The sequence below is a fragment of the Mus pahari genome, unplaced genomic scaffold (assembly GCF_900095145.1).
Source record: "Mus pahari unplaced genomic scaffold, PAHARI_EIJ_v1.1 scaffold_9129_1, whole genome shotgun sequence".
Lineage (NCBI taxonomy): Eukaryota > Metazoa > Chordata > Mammalia > Rodentia > Muridae > Mus > Mus pahari.
In genome coordinates, this window is record NW_018392705.1 from 25,710 (window position 1) to 43,202 (window position 17,493).

Here is a 17,493-nt window from a genome sequence, read left to right on the forward strand (position 1 = left end):
AAGAAACCTCCCTACACTCACCTTTTCTGGGCAGAGCCCCCCATACAAAATTTTCACTCACCTAAAGACTTGGGAGTTACCAACCAGGATGAGGTGTGCCTCCCATTGGCACTGAGGCAGTAAGAATCTTGGTCGTCTCCCACTGGGACAGCTGTGAAATCAGGAGAGGCTTCCAGCTGCACACTCATCTGTGGCCCAACAGGGAAAAGAAATAGCACAATAAATAAATGTAAAGAAAGAAGTCTCCATGGAAGGACAACATGTTATGCATGAGAGTAAGTAGGCAAAAGTCTGAAGGGGATTTGTGTTATAAAGAGAAGATGAGAGGATGTGTTTGGAAAACATGCCTAAAATTTATATAAGTTGACACAGAGGGATTGCATAGATTTCATCCACACATACATGTCTAGAATGCTATTTAGCTATCATGTATGTATTATCTACACAAACCATTAAGGAGATAATTATACATGTGTCTATTTATATTTATTTTATTTTGATGACAGAAGCACACTTACTGCACTAGATTTTTTACTACTATGTTGAAGTATACACCTGCCTGTAACAAAAGCAAAATCCATTGTAAAACAATATGCCATTTTATCCTCATAACAACCTCATATATATTTATGTAGACAATGCCCTTTGATTGTATACTGAGGCTACATGCAATATCCTCTCTCTGGTATCTGCTGTTTAAATACTGGCAACATCACCAATTTTATGTCATGTCCACATTGTTAAACATCTCTTTGCTGTATATATGTAGTTAGAATCTGGGAATTATTTACGCATTTGGAACCATTTGCTGACCTGTCCAGTACAATCTTTCCCCCCTTTCTTTCTTATTTTCATTTAAGTCTTAGTTATAATCTACACACACTAATTGCTCTCATCCCCCTGGTCATGCTGAATTCAGAAAGGTGTTCACCCGCATGCTTGTAGGGAGGTAGTTCATCACAGTGGCTTTGAGCGTGAAGGCTTCTCCACGGACCACAGAGTAGGGCAATGTGAGCTCCACGAAGAAGGGCTGGAAGGCTTGGAGAGGCACCACAGAAGAGAGGCCAAGGCCAGTGTCATTGGACAGGCAGAAGGCTCCAGCCTTCCATTCAGTGATGGTGTCAGGGACTGTCATTTCCACTTCAGCCACTCCTGAGGAGCTGGGAGAGGGAGAGTGTAAAGCACAGAAAGTGAGCGTATGAATTAGTTTTCTCTGAGATGGTGACTCTGAGTGTGACAAGACCTCATCCCTTTTGTCCCCCAAAGGAGTGATAGGAAGTGAACAGAGCAACCAGGACTCCAGATGGTAAAATAAAAGGTTTTTTTTTTTAAGCAATTTTGTTTTTCCAACTCAAGTCACAGTCCCACAACATCTCAAACTTCATATGTTAGTAGAAATCTGAAATTAGATATGAAGTTTTCTCTGAATGCCCATCTTCAAAATATCATACATGAGTTTTATGACTTCTATGGTCTACTCCATATAGCCATCCCATAGTCTGCTCCATTTAAGACGGCCTCACCCACTACTCAATATGGTGATCCTGAATAGTTTTAACTATCAGGCAGGTACGTGATAGTTTTTATATGCAGTTTCTGGGAGTGATGGAAATACATGTATTTCATAATTGATGGGTTGATATGCTATTGTTTTCTTAATGATTAATTTCCTTTGTTTATGATAGAAATTAGTTGGAGAAATACAAGAAAACACCAAAATTTTATACCCAGCCCAAATCATGCAAATGGAAATCACTTACTTTACTGTGACTATATCCCAGACCCAGGTTTCAGGAAAATATTTTCGGATGGTCTCGGTAAGTGGATCTTTAGGTGGTGGATCTTTAGGTAGTGGCTCCTCAGGTAGTGGACTCTCATTTTCCACTCTGTCTGTACTTCCAGAATTTTCACTGCTAGTTCTCTCTTTCATTTCCATAGTAGTCTCTAAGAAGTTACAATGGAAGAAATGAACATAGTACTTGAATACAATGGAACACAGTGGCATAGTGTAAATGTAGCTTAATTTTCACTTTCTTGTTGACTGTTAAACACTATAACAGTGACACTGGAAATTATGCATTGAATAACTCATTTTGGAGGAGACTGGGTAACATCTTTGTCATGGGTGAAATCTTACTTAGAGTAGTTGAAGTTGGAAGGACCCACAATGCATATTTTTTTGGGTTGGATACTGGATAGTTAGTGAAAGCCTGCAGATATAATGTGCCCCCTGGGAGGAATGAAGATGCATAATATGATCCTAGGCAACAGATCTCATGACAGTGAGAATCACTCCAGAGAAGAGCTAAATGATATCTACATTATTGGCAGAGATATTCTTGCAATTTTTTTCCCTGACTTATGATCTGTAGCATTAACCCAATGTTTTAATAGGTTTTTAATTTGTATAGAAACTGAAAGAGGAATAAGTATAAACTCTTGGATTAGAAATAGGACGTTTATTACCGAGGAATCATAGCATGGGCTTGGGTCTGTACTGGCAAGAAATGCAGGATTTAAAGCTGGTAATAGAAAGTCTGTACTCTGCTGTTTTCCAAGGACAAGTATACACACAGATTTAGTTAGGGTTTCCCCTGTGTATTTCCCAACTGACTTCTAAGTCTAGAAAATCTTTTCCCATTTTTAAAATTCATATACACGCACAGAACTTCATTTCTATAGGTCCTTCCCTGTGATAGCCACAACCTGTAACTTGACCTTGGTCTTTATATTTGCCTTCAAGGACTAAGTATTTTCTAGTGTTTTAAGTTCTTCACCCATTACTTTTACAGCTACAGGGATAGTTGCCCAATTATCCCATTGTCTAGAGTAGTCACAGTGCCTCAGGTCCTGTTGTTTTTAGAAACTGGTGAAAATATGTCAATTTCCTTTCCAACCATTATGAGGAAAAATAATATAGTACAGTCAGAATAATGTTTTTTTATGTTATCACAGATATGAAAATAAAGTTTAGTATTTAGAATATAAATAATAATAAAGATAGGGTCTCACGATTTCAAATTATATTACAGAGGTATAGTAATAAAACCAGCATGGTAAAGGAACAAAAATTGACATGTAGAGCAATGGAGCATAGTACAAGCGCCAAACACACTCATGGAATCACAGGCATCTGATAGCTGACATAGATTTCAAAACATACCCCAGAGGAAAGATAACATCTTCAACAAATGGTGGTAGGAAAACTGGATGCTCATATATAGACGAACGAAAGTAGACCTATATGTATGACTCTGCACAAAAATCAACTCCAAATGCATCTAGGACCTGAATGTGAAACCCAAAACTGCTGGGGGAAGAACCATGGGTAGCAACCCTACAAAATACATGTGTAGAAAAGGACTCCCTGAATGAGACCCATTCACTCAGAAATGAAGGTAAATACTTGACAAACAGGGACCTCACAAAACAGAAATGCTTTTTGCACCACTAGGGAGCAACCAGTTGGGTGAAGTGGAAGCCCAGAGAGTGGGCGAATAACTTTGCTAGCTATACCTGTGATAGAGAACATACCCCAGCTATATAGTGAACTCAAAAAACACTGAGTTGAGAAAACAAATATACTAACTTAAAAAAATGAGTTGTGGATCTGAACAGAGGTTTCAAAAGAAATTTTAAAAGGTTAAGACACATCTTTTATCAGTGTTTGTTATGCTAACAATTCGGGAAATGCAGATTAAAACAACCCAGATTCCATCTCACCCCAGCTGGAATGGCCAAGGTCAGCAAAAGGACTGAGAGCAAGTGCTGGAGAAGACAAGGGGAAAGGGAGCCCTGATTCACTGTTGGTGGGGATGCAAATGGTGCAGTCACTCTGAAAGGGACTCAGATGAAGGGAGGAGGAAGATTAAATGGCTCCTTGGTAAATATATGAGTGTGCATGTACCCTTTCCGACTTCCCTCAATGATCCTGTATCACAAAAATTGTCACATTTAATCTTATTTTAACATTGAAGGACCTCCAGCCTTTAATGTCCTTGTAGCAGCAACATGCATCTGTACACATTTTGCTCTGTTAATCTTATGTTCTTTTTGTCTTACCTGGTATTGAAGTTATGTCATAGTCAACACAAAATTTAAGATGCTTGATCTTCAAGTTGGTGAATGCTGCTAAATCCACGTCCTAGAAAGAAAAGTATTAATCGAGTAAAATACTTCAAAATCCTGAAGAAGTGTGTATAAAAATTGCAGCAAATATTTCACATATAGTTATACATATTCAAGTAGATTTCCTATTGAAATTGTGTGTCTCATCCTCGTTAAGGTGTGCAGTGAGGAACATAGAATTTATAGTGAGGCACATGTGGAGGCTTTCTTTGTGATGCCATGCTGCTACTTTTAGAAGTCACTCACAGCCATGCATGGTGGTGCATGCTTTAATCTCAGCACTTGAGGCAGAGGCAGAGGCAGAGGCAGAGGCAGAGGCAGAGGCAGAGGCAGAGGCAGACAGAACTGTGTGACTTTGAGGCCAGCCTGGCCTATAAAGTGAGAGTCAGGACAAACAGAGCTACATAATGATTGCCTGTCTGAAAAACCATTAATAACCATCATCATCATCATCATCATCATCATCATCATCATCATCATCATAAATAAGTTCTCCACTCTGTGACAGTGTCCTGAATAGAGAGAAAAATAATCTAGGCTGACCGCTTTCCATATTGTAGATTTTGGAACGCTTAGGACTGAACCCAAGAACCACCACTTACATGTAAAGTGGGTGGTCTACCAGTCATTCATATCCCTGTCCTGATCCTAAAATTCTTTACTAATATAGCGTTTCATTAAACCTAAATAATTCACAGAGCAGCATGTCGGTAGATAATAGGGCTTACCTCCACATAACTGTAGACATCCCTCCATTTTTTTCGTGGTACCAAGTATGTGTTTTCATCAATGAGCCATGGTCTGTACAATTCACAATCTTCTCGGTCTTTAGTCATTTCGGGACTTGGAATGAATTTGTTGTGCTGCATACTTGGCAGATTGTATATCTGTAAGAGACAGGAGATGAAGGGGGCATGTGGGGAGCACTTCCCAAGTTAGCTTTGGCTAACGTTGTGGTTCCGGAGTTGACTGAGTGGTTGGTTCTGGCAGGACCGTCTTTCTTGGAACATACTATCACCCCCCCCCCCAAAAACAAAACAAAACAAAACAAAACAAAACAAAACAAAAATCAATGTGAGGACTACAAATACCTGAATGTTCAAGAAGTAGCTGTTCTCATCAATAGTACAGTCACCCAAAGCACAGAGAGGACAGGGTGGGGGAGGGGCAAGGGAACTCCATTCCCCTTTAAATAACCCTTGCATTTTTTAAAAAAAGGAATTTCCTGTATTTGTCAGCTAAAAACAATTGCTCAAGAAATCTCTTGTTGCATAGATTTGGGGAAAGTAAAAAAACAAAAAGAAAAACATTTTAGCAGGATACTTTCCAAAGCATTTTCTGCATGTGCATCATAAAATCTCATCATTAAACTTTAATTTAAGTTTAATGATTTACATGTTAGTTTAAGGCTGGTAATTTCGCACTCGGGAGGCAGAGGCAGGTAGATTTCTGAGTTTGAGGCCAGCCTGGTCTACAAAGTGAGTTCTAGGATAGCCAGGGCTACATAGAGAAACCCTGTCTTGAAAAAACCAAAAAAAAAAAAAAAAAAAAAAAAAAAGACTGGTAATTTCCCAGCATTATCCAGACTAAAAATTTATGTATCTACCGTACATTCTAAAACATGCTACTAGCCAGTGTCAATAATGATTTTTACACTATTAGAGTAATCATATAATTATTCCTAATAATTCCTGTTTTTAATTCAATAAAAGGAAGAGTCTTACTGTCATTATCTTGGGTGAGACACCTGTAAATAGTGTATGGTTTCATTTGTACTTCTGAGAAATTTCAAAACAAGTTGAGAATCTTGCATTTTGAAATTTAAAAATTTTAAATTATTCTTTTTTCTTATTTGGGGAACTCTTGAGATTGTAAGATTCTGTTTGTGTAAATGGTTTCGTTTGGCTCCCACATGCAGCGTGACTCTGCAAAGCTCCACCATGAGCATCTGAAAGGGACAAGCCACTCCTGGGGCAGGACAGGTGCAGTAAGAGCACAGAAGGCTCTGCAGCTCACAGAGGGCCTTATTTCCTTCCATGTCTTCAGTTTATTGGCTAAAGTTTTCTGATCTGTTCTTCGGGATTTTGTAATGAAATGCTCCCTTACAGATGCTGTCAGCATTAAGTGCAGTATTTTAATATTCAATAGCCCTAGTGTCTGAACAATCACTGTTTCATCAGAGCCAGAGTCACTTCCGGTCTCTGTGGATGGATTTTGGACAGAGGTGGAAAGGAACTCACCCAGGAAGGGGAGAGCTCAGCCTCGGGCTTCAGCAGCAGCACGCTCTGGTCCACAGCTCTCAGGCCACAGAGGGACTGAGGAGAAGCTGTGACCTGCAGACGGGTTTGTGAGGCAGGAAGACTTTGAGATGAGCTGAAGCTCAGGTCCACCTGCGAGAAGGAAAATCAAGCTTAGCAGTGGGGTTTCCTGCTTTTGCAGCCCTGAAACCTGCCATGTGGAGTCACCCTGGATCTCTGCTCACACATCTGTTTTTCCAGATNATGAATACTGTCAGAAACACAACTGAAGTTCCTTGTGTCCCCTTTCTCCCTGGGATTGATTTAGGAAGACAGGAAATGTGTCAGTCAAACTCCAAAGCAACAAAGGACTATTTCGGCTCTCTGAAATTCTTGCAAGTAGCTCATTTTTGGTGTATGTGCACATGTATGTGATTGTGGTGTCATGCACACGCATGTGCAGGTGCATGTACCCGTGCACTCATCAGAGGCCAGAAGAGGGTGTGGTGCCCTGCTCCCATTCTCTACTTTATTCTCTTGAGAATGTCCCTCATAATCTTGAAGCTAAACTGGCAGCAGGAAGTCCTAGCAATTCCCCTGCCTCTAGCCTCCACAACACTTAGGTTATAAGACCCTCTGGTGTTGCCTAGGTTTTTCATGAATTCTGGAATCAGAATTCAGTGCAGTAAGTGCTATTATCTACTTAGCCATCTCTGCAGCCCTGAAGTTACACTCCTTCTCCCTCATCTCTCCTTTTGCCTTCCATTTCTCTATCTCCCCCTCCCTTTCTCTTTCCATCTCTGTCTCTGTATCTCCATCTCAGTCTGTCTCTGTTTTTGACTCTGTCTGTCTGTCTGTCTGTCTGTCTGTCTGTCTGTCTGTCTGTCTGTCTCTGAGTGTACGTGTAGTGAGGTTTTTTTGAGACAATGTTTCCTTGTGTAGCCTTGGCTGTCCTGAAACTCACTCTGTAGACCAGCCTGTCCTTGAACTCAGAGATCTGCCTACCTCCTGTGTGCTGGGATTAAAGGCTCATGCCACAACCACCCAACAAAGTAACTTAATTTATAGGACTTTTTCATGATAAATCTTATACTTGTGGTGTAAAAATCATATCAGTATTCTAATTGGAAATATGTCTACATGTACCTCTCTGTCTGCCTGTCAGATCATCTGCCATTCACCTCCATCTCTCAATGCTTCCTATTTCATTTCTGAGAGTGAAGCACACTGCCAAAGACTGGGACGTATTGAAAGGGGGCCTATGAAAGCAGATCAGAGGTGTCCTTAGCTACTCTAGAGTAAGGAAAGCACAGATGCTCACCAACAGGCATAGTTTCAGCTGCCTAATGTGACTAGGAACTGAAGATGTGTGATATAGCACAAACTCAATATGCTGTGTCATAAAATTTAATACTAGCGATGGTCTTATGTTCTTATCACATATAGAAAAATCATAATGAAAAACTGGAGGGAAAATAAATATACGAACAATTGATAAGCCTGGATCCTATGACTGGTCTCACATAAGATTATGTGACATTAAGGGCCTATGACATGGCTCAGTGGGTAAAGGCGCCTGCAGACAAGCCTGTTGACCTGACCTTGACCTCTCAGACTCATGAGGAAGGAGATCACAGACTTGTAAAACTTGTTCTCTTTCCTCCATATATGTACATTCACATGCACATGTGCGCATGCAGATAAATAAAATAAAACTGTAATTTACACAACTTTAAATTGGTTATTGAGGATTTGGTTCTCCTCTCTTGCTCTCCACAACCTCGTTTCCTCTCTCTTAAACTTCTGATCACGTGTGGGGTCTGTGAATTCAGAACTGGCACTCTAGCACAGTCCACACCTTTGCCATGGAGGCACCCACTAATGACTGTGTTTAACATATTTATCTGAAATCTCTGTCCTTAAGATCCCTTCCCCCCTTTTTAAAAAAGATTTATTCATTTATTACATGTCAGTACACTGTAGCTGTCCTCAGACACACCAGAAGAGGGCGTCAGATCTCATTACGGATGGTTGTGAGCCACTATGTGCTTGCTGGGATTTGAACTCAGGACCTTCAGAAGAGCAGTCAGTGCTCTTAACCACTGAACCATCTCACCAGCCCCAAGACTCGCTTTTTCTTTTTAAAAATAGAAATTATAGGTAATAAATCCCTCACTTTATTCCGAAGACACTTTTCAACTTCAAAGTTTGCGGAATCTGCAATCACTTCTCCATCAGGCAAGATGGTGTAGATGAGCATTTTAGCCATGGGGACCATGCTGAACTCNACAGGGATCTCCAAGGCAAAGTTGCCTTTTACTGGAGCTGGAGGAATGGGAAGAGATGGTTATGGGTCAGACTACTGACAGGAAACCCCAAGTAACTGAACACAGGGATTGGGAGGACTGTTTATATGTGGGAGACAGTCTATCTGTCCTGTGGTTAGTTGCTTGCACACTAATAATTTCAGGAGAATATCACAAAGATATCATCCACCAAGATGTTCACTGTCAAAAGTTATGTTGGTTATTTATCATATACTAACCTCATATACTAATCATATCTCTTATATACCTTATAATATACTAACCAATCATATACTAACCTCATATCTCTTTTATACCTTAGCCTCCCAAATGGCACTGAGAATCTACCACTTCTAGAAATGACTTGTTAGATTTTATAAAAAGGATTGAGACAACCTTGACTGATGTCCCATTTATTATTCAGATAAAAGGAAGAATAACAGAGGAAATCCTGGTGGTCAGAGAGCTGAAAATTAATAATCATCTCAGAGGAGCAAGCCACACTTGGCATAATCAGAATATCTTTGGTATAAAACTTTTCCTCAATGCAATGTTCACAGTGTTTACATCTCTTGAGAGAAAAATGATGCTTTTTGAAGTCTCTCTTATTGTTTCTGGTGAACCTGAGGGGATTTATAAGTCTTCTCATGATGGGTGTTATGACTCCCCTTTAGTGTTTGTTGAAGATCCAATTTCATACTTTCTTAAATAGATAAATAGTTTTTATAATTGATCAATGACAAGGAAATTTCTTTTCAGTAAATTTGTTGAACATTCACTGAGTATCTACCACTTCTAGATATGACTTGAAAAATATCTGTGACTGTATGGAGCAATCAGGTTTACATCTAAAATTTGCTATTAGCCAGTGCCCATATAACTTTTAAGCTATTAGAGTGATTATATAATTATTCCTAATAAGTCCTTTTTTTTGTTTGTTTTTTGAGACAGGGTTTCTCTGTATAGCCCTGGCTGTCCTGGAACTCACTTTGTAGACCAGGCTGGCCTCGAACTCAGAAATCTGCCTGCCTCCGCCTCCTGAGTGCTGGGATTAAAGGCATGCACCACCATGACCGGGCTATAAGTCCTGTTTTTAATTCAATATACAAAGAGCTTTACTGTCATTAGCTTGGCTGCGACTCCTATAAGTAATGTATGGTTTCAATTGTGCTCCTTGTAGTCATTATGGCCATAGAGAGAAATGAATAATAAAAGATAAATTGTAGAACATGTATTTGCATGTGGTAAGTGCTCTTTTGGAAGGAAAGGATGGCAAGAAGATAGAATCAAGATTATCAGGATTCAGTGGTGTACTGGCTAGTTTTGTGTTAACTTGACACAAGCTAGAGTTATCACAGAGAAAGGAGCTTCAGTTGAAGAAATGCCTCCATGAGATCCAGCTGTAAGGCATTTTCTCAATTAGTGATCAAGGGGGAAAAGCCCCTTTTGAGTGGGACCATCACTGAGCTGTTAGTCTTGGGTTCTATAAGAGAGCAGGCTGAGCAAGCCAGGGGAAGCAAGTCAGTAAGGAACATCCATCCCTCCATGGCCTCTGCATCAGCTCCTGCTTCCTGACCTGCTTGAGTTCCAGTCCTGCATCCTTTGGTGATGAACAGCAGTATGGAACTGTAAGTCGAATAAACCCTTTCCTCCCCAACTGCTTCTTGGTCATGATGTTTGTGCAGGAATAGAAACCCTGACTAAGACAAGTGGTGACTTGGGATTTCATAGGAGTGGGTGTAAGAGGCCTGATTAAGGGAGTGGCAGCAGAGTCATATTTTGGTAGAACTGATCAAATGCCACCAGGAGATGACAAGGTGACTTCACTCATAAAGTCACAGCAGCTATGACTTTAGGCTGCTCAAGCCTTTCACAACAGCAAGCCAGTCAATAGTCCAGCATGGAAGGGGAGGCGTTAGTGAAGACCCTCTCTTAGCTGAGGAGCTACTGACAGTTGATGGCTGCTGTGGGGAGGAAAAGTCAGATCTCTTCAGTGATGCTGCCCGTGGTAGAATGTCTATGTTACAGGGACTGACCCAATACCTCATCGTGTATGGGGAGCATTAACTGAGTATCTACCACTTCTAGATATGACTTGAAAGATATCTGTGACTGTATGGAGCAATCAGGTTTACATCTAAAATTTGCTATTAGCCAGTGTCCATATAACTTTTTTTTTTTTTTTTTTTTTGGTTTTTCGAGACAGGGTTTCTCTGTATAGCTNTGGCTGTCCTGGAACTCACTTGGTAGACCAGGCTAGCCTCGAACTCAGAAATCCGCCTGCCTCTGCCTCCCGAGTGCTGGGATTAAAGGCCTGCGCCCCCAGGCCCGGCTGTCCATATAACTTTTAAGCTATTAGAGTGATTATATAATTATTCCTAATTATATAATCAATAGGTTAAAAAAGACATAAAATAGGGATGGGGCCTGGTGAGGTAGTCAGGGAGGACTCGGGAGATAAGTGGGGAGAAGGTATGGTTAAATACACATAAATATATGTAACTTTCAAAGAATAAAAAACGTCTTTATAAGTAAAGATAAAGAGCTGGAGAGATATTTCTGAAGTTAAGATCATTTGATGCTCTTCTAGAAGACCCTGGTTTGATTTCCAGCACCCACACCAAGGTGCTCAGAACTGTAATTCTGTCTCCAAAATATCCAGGGGATCTGATGCCTCTGACTTTCAGAGTACCTGTACTGACTTGCACCTCACACATAATTTAAAAATAATAAAAAACATGAAAAATCAGTGTAGTTAGAATGTTTAGGACCAAGGCTGACACCTTCCAGTTTTGTTTTGCTTTTTTGGACAGACACTAAGATAACTCATTTGCCTTGTTGGCAGATAATCTGTAAGTGAATGCTAAGTTCCTCATGTAGATTGTATCTTGGAGTACTTTGTGTATACACATGTTACATATTCAGAATAGATATTTTACCATGTTAAATGATTCTCAGGTTGGGACCCTGAAACTTTTTCCTGAAGGTCATGGTATGACTGAAAACTTACATTGGACAGCAAAACCATGAATTCCTACTGTGGAGAGTGTCTATGGAGACACACAACCATGATGGCACTGTTAGTTGCTCAGTGGTAAGATTCCATTGGTGAGTATGTGGACACTGAGGTGGGGAAANGTTACTGTGTGGGGAAAACACTTACCTTCTCCTGGCTCCACCTGGTGAGTGTGGTTTCCAGTCTGGATGATGCTGCCCTGGGCCATGACCTAAAATGGAAANTATTTTCCAAGCTTACATCTATATTTTACCAGGCTTTGTTCTAACTGTGCTAGAAGAACTAGATGAATCTATTTTATTTCAGGAAGAAATACTCAGTCTAGAACCCAATGTGTAAGGAGAGACATGGTCAGGAAAGGAAAGAATTCTTTTTTTTTTTTTTTTTTTTTTTGCCTTGTTTTAATTTGAAGTCAGAACTCACCAGGTAGTAGAAAACGAGCTCTTTCAGCAATCCCAAGACTTTCCCCTTCAGAATAAAATGTGCCTGAACTGTGTGAATCTGGTTGCAGGGCAAGATGCTGCTGTTCTCTGTGTCAAGGTAGATGTAGCTCCTGCTGCGGGAGTAAACAGCGTAGGCCACATGCTTTGCCTCTGCATGTCTTTCCTCCATGCAATACAAACGGGAACATGAATTCTCCTCCTTGTGGTAGACCTGGAGAAACAACAAAATACTGTGCTGTAGATTGCCTTGCAGACAGAATGATTCTCTTCATTGATGAATCAGCAGATTTTCCCATGTCATTTAATGATTGAATATTTTGTATTTCTTATTACAAATGGAGGGGAATTTCACCCTGAATTTTCAGAATAGAGGCAAATATTTATACTGAGGAAGAGAGAAAATGGAAGTGTATTATTTTTATGAGACAAAGGAAACATTTATTGTGCATCTAATATAATGAAGAAATTTTTACATATATGAATTTTAGTGTATAATAATCATGCAAAATAATGATTTGACGGAAACATTTTCATATATTAATGTAGTGTACTCCGAGCATCCTCATTCATGTTACTACGCAATCCTATGTCTCCTGCTGGCTCCCTTCTTCCTTAATCAACCCTCTCTGCTTTCATTTTTGTTGTTTCCCCAGATTCCACATACGGGCAAGATATGGGGATAATTTCTCCTAGTCTCATACCGTTTTGTTAAATTGACGATGTACAAATCCATTCATTCCTCTAAAGACAAGATGAATCTCTTCTAAATATCTGAGTAAATTTTCTCTATCCACTCATGTAACAGTGGGCTTTTCCACCTGTGCCCAAGTTCATAAAAGAATGACGCCAAGACTGAATCATTATGACTAGTTGTCTAGTCCAAAAGCTTTGGCTCCTCCTGTTTGTTCCTAATCGAATTATCCCGTTTATTATTTTCTGTTGGTTATCTCTCAGTTTGGGGCAAATCTCTCATGCCTAACTCTACCCCAGAAATTCTCTCTGTACCTGAACTTCCATCTCCCTCTTTCCTGCTAAAGCAAATAGACCTATAGCATTTTATTGACAGGTGAGATATTGCCCAAGAGATTCTCATTCACCAATAGGCATTAAAATTGGCTTCATTTCCCAACTGTGTTGAGAACTGCTGAGACTGCCACGGGGATGTAGATGTTTTGATCATATATTAGTTTTCATTCATATGGGCTTGTATACAGGTGTGACATACCTGTTCTGTATACTGGTTTCACTTTGGATTTTTCTAGAAGCTCTGAGCTTAATGGCCACACTAATTTACCTTTACACCAGCTGTGCATATAGGTTCCTTTGCTCCCATAACCTCGACATTTTCTTTCCTGATGATAACCATTTTGATGGGTGAGATTAACTTTCAGCATAGTGTTAGCCTGCATTTTATTGAGAGTCAAATGTTTTGAGCATCTTTGTGTTTGTTTGTTTGTTTGTTTGTTTCTTTTTTTTTTTTTTTTTGGTTTTTCGAGACAGGGATTCTCTGTTTAGCCCTGGCTATCCTGGAACTCATTCTGTAGATCACGCTGGCCTCGAACTCAGAAATCCGCCTGTCTCTGCCTCCCAAGTGCTGGGATTAAAGGTGTACACCACCACGCCCGGCTTGTGTTTGTTTCTTGACCATTTGTAATTGGTGTCTTGAAAACAGATTTTTTTTTTTTTTGGATATACTGAGATGACCCTGTGATACCCTTGATTCTATTTATATGCTATTTTACAATTATCAGCTTACAAATATGAAACCATCTATGTATTCTTAGTATGAAATTACTTTGATTGTGGTACATGATTTACTCAATGTGAGGTTGAATTTGGCATGGAAGAATTCCAGTGCAGACTTTTCTTTAATGCTCATTGGGTGAATTAGTCTGAAGTTTTCTTGTCACCATTTCCCCATGTAGCTTTGATATCAGGGTTATTCTAGATTTATAGAATGACATTAGAAGCATTCCTCCTTTTGAATATTTATACAATATTTGTTTTTTGAAATTTGTTTCTATTCAGCAATGACTTCTTCCCAGTCTCAGATCTTATTGTGCTGGTTCCCTGTAATTATTTCTGCAATCCTATTTCTCATTGCTGATCCATTTAAGTTTATATATATATATATATATATATATATATATATATATATATATATATATATATATACTTTTGGCTCACTTTCTGTAGGACATAAATATCCAGAAATTCATTTTTTTTTCTGAATTTTTTAATTTATTGGAATGAAAGTTTTCAGATTATTCTATAAGAACCCCATGGATTTACTAGTATGTGCTTTAATAGTTACCTCTAATTTGCTAATTTGGGTTTTAACTCTCTTTGGGTTTAGATGAGGGTTAAACAATTTCACTTTGTGATTTTAGAATCATCGTTGATTTTACTGGACTTTTTTACTGTTTCCTTTGGTCCTCGTCATTAATTCAGCCATACTTTATTTTCCTTCTTTTCATTAATTTTGTATTTGGCCTGTTCTAGTTGTGTTAACAATTTGAGGGACAGCATAAGGTAATTATTTATTTGATAGCTATCGGATTACTAACTGTACAATTTCATTGCTTGTAGATGGTGCAAATTCTTTTTTCTTTTTCTCAGACTTCCTTTTCTGCTAATTTAGTACTAAAGTTTATCTCTGTTTTTAAACTTAAGTGTTTAAATTACATTGTATTTTCTACTTTGTATTCATTGGAACTGAGGGTATAGTGGCTGCTTTTAGTTGATTTTTATTATATCCATACATCTGATTTGCTTTGGTGTTGATGAATTTATTCAAATGTCCTCCATGTTTCTGGGATTTGCATTTAAAAAAGTGCTACTCATTATGAAAATCTGCTTATATTAGCAGATGTTCTATAGCCATCATTACAGATGTACAAATTACAACTTCAAAATAGAAGGTATCTGAAAAAACAACATAACTTACCCCAAAGCTCTTAATTTACCACTAACTGAACTTAAAATTATTAAAGCACATGAAATACTATATGACTAATTTTACAAGTTTATATATATATATATAATATATATATTATATATATATATTATATATATATTATATATATGTTTTGGAGACAGAGTTTCTCTGTATAGTCCTGGCTGTCCTGGAACTCACTCTGTAGACCAGACTGGCCTCAAACTCAGAAATACAGCTGGCTCTGCCTCCCAAGAGCTGGGATTAAAAGCATGTGCCACCACCGCCCAGCACAAGTTTATTTTTTAAAATAATTAATTTCAAAATGGGGCACACACATACACACAGAGTCTAGTGGAATAAAGAAGAGATTATAGATTTTATCCAAGAAAGCAGCAAACAAAAATTCTGAAGAAATTTAAAAAAATGGAAATCTGAGAAATAAACAGATCAATAAGCTTAATAAAAAATTAAGTGGAAGATTTCATTAATAGATTAGATACATTGGAAAAATAGCAGAGATTACAGATAATGAACTCTTATTATTACACTTAATGAGTGGTAAAGAAAAACTAAAAAATCATGGCCACAACTTTCAAGGCCTCTGGAACCTAGTTAAGAGACAAAGAATGAAGATGTTGGTATCACACAGAGGTAATGAATTTGAGGATACACAGCACCTATCCTTGACTAAATAGATAAAAATGGACTTTTAATCATGTTTTACTTGGAGGTCCTAACTTGAGGTATTTAAAACATAAAGTAAAAGAGACAATGAAAAAAATATTGTGCTAAAAATTTGTTTACAATGTATGCTCATACTTTTACTAATGATCAGAAACTTTTTGTGTTTTGCCCTAAAGTAAGAGAGTTTGGCATGGATTTTTTTTTTTCATTAGGCTACATATTATTGAGTCCAAGCTGTTGCAAAGCCTTGCCTTGTGTCTTTTGACCTCCTCATTTCTGACTTACTTTGATATTGAGGGAATAGCCTGAGATGCGTGCAGTGTCTATGGAGAACTTTGCCAGGCCATTCTGATCAGTTGTAGTAGCATCAGTGTAGCCAAGTTCTTGTGCTCTGATGAAGACTTGCTCATTTGGGATAGGGTCTCCTTTGATATCCACTAGGCGGACCTAAATTGAACAAGGAAGAAAAGTATAGTCTAGGCATGGAAATATGACATAGAATATAAGAGAAAGCACTGTTCAGTATTATAAGAAGATTCCAAAGATGTACCATCTAATTCAGCACATGCAAAAATTGGTTCCCAAAATTTATACCAGAAGCACCAGCTATGCTGTGAAAGTATAGAGACTGAAGGTATCATATGCTTAACGCCTTAACCGACTCTTTATAGATGATTTCTACTTTCTTATTATTCATAAGAAACCATCATTGAATCCTTTGTGTAAAGTACAGGAAGCATATGCTCTGAAACAATCACAAGAACAACTTGTGAGGGTGCAGAGGCTGATGGAGAGCATGGATTTGTTATGAGTATGTAGTATAAGCTGCTTCACCATTGAAACAAAGTGACACTTTGGCGTGTAAGGTTTTCAGACACAGTAATTATAAATAAAAACTTTGCAGCATATCTTTTAGATTTGGAGCCTCCAGATAACCTTTCTAAGTTTCCGGTTTAGTTCTGGGAATTGAACTCATACACTTGGGCAAGGGAAATATACACTCCACCACTAAGCCGCACTTCTTGTGTTGCAACCAGTGATGTCAGACACACTTAATATCTAGCAGAATGGCCTCAGTTTTGAGATAACACCCTGTAGCATACCCATCTATAAACCAAAAAGCACCTTACTTTCACAAAGAAAGGAAGCCTGTGTCTGAAGTGCGAATCTGCCTTCAGAAATATGAGCTTGTTTCTTGTTCTTTCAATTTTAGTTGTTCTAGATCCATTGAACTCCAATCCTGAAGAAGAAATTAGTGACAACATTGAGAAGCTAGGTTGGTTAGAGAGTAGCTTGCTTTCTGCATCCTTTGAACCACCATCTCGATGTGAAAAGGTGTCAGTTTTCACAGCTTCATCTTCTATAGTCTTTGGTTACCCACATACCTGTCCCTTCTTCTGTAATAGTTGCATTCACATGAAAAAGCTGGAACCTGTGATGTCTTTTCTTTGATTGGAGCTCAGTGATGTTCACTTCTTGTGTACTGCAGCCATTGTTGTCTAACTGATATGTAAGATAAAAGCAAGATAACATGGCACACTGCTCAGATCAATGGTCTACTCAAACCCACACCTGAGGACTCCTTTCATAAAAATGAGCACTTAAGCAGTGTTCTGGTTCTAAGCATGGGACTCAGCTCAGACACTGGGCTGCTGTGTGCCATGGTCATGACCAGTCACAATGTTGCCTTGGCTTGGTCATCTATAAAAATAGTGATTATCTATTAAGTACTAAGTGATAT

The 17,493-nt window shown here is 38.7% G+C and overlaps 1 pseudogene; it reads right to left on the minus strand.

Moving 5' to 3' along the window:
• Positions 1-17,255, minus strand: part of LOC110315146 — a 30,612-nt pseudogene extending 13,357 nt beyond the window's left edge.
• Between the last annotated feature and the right edge of the window lie 238 nt (positions 17,256-17,493).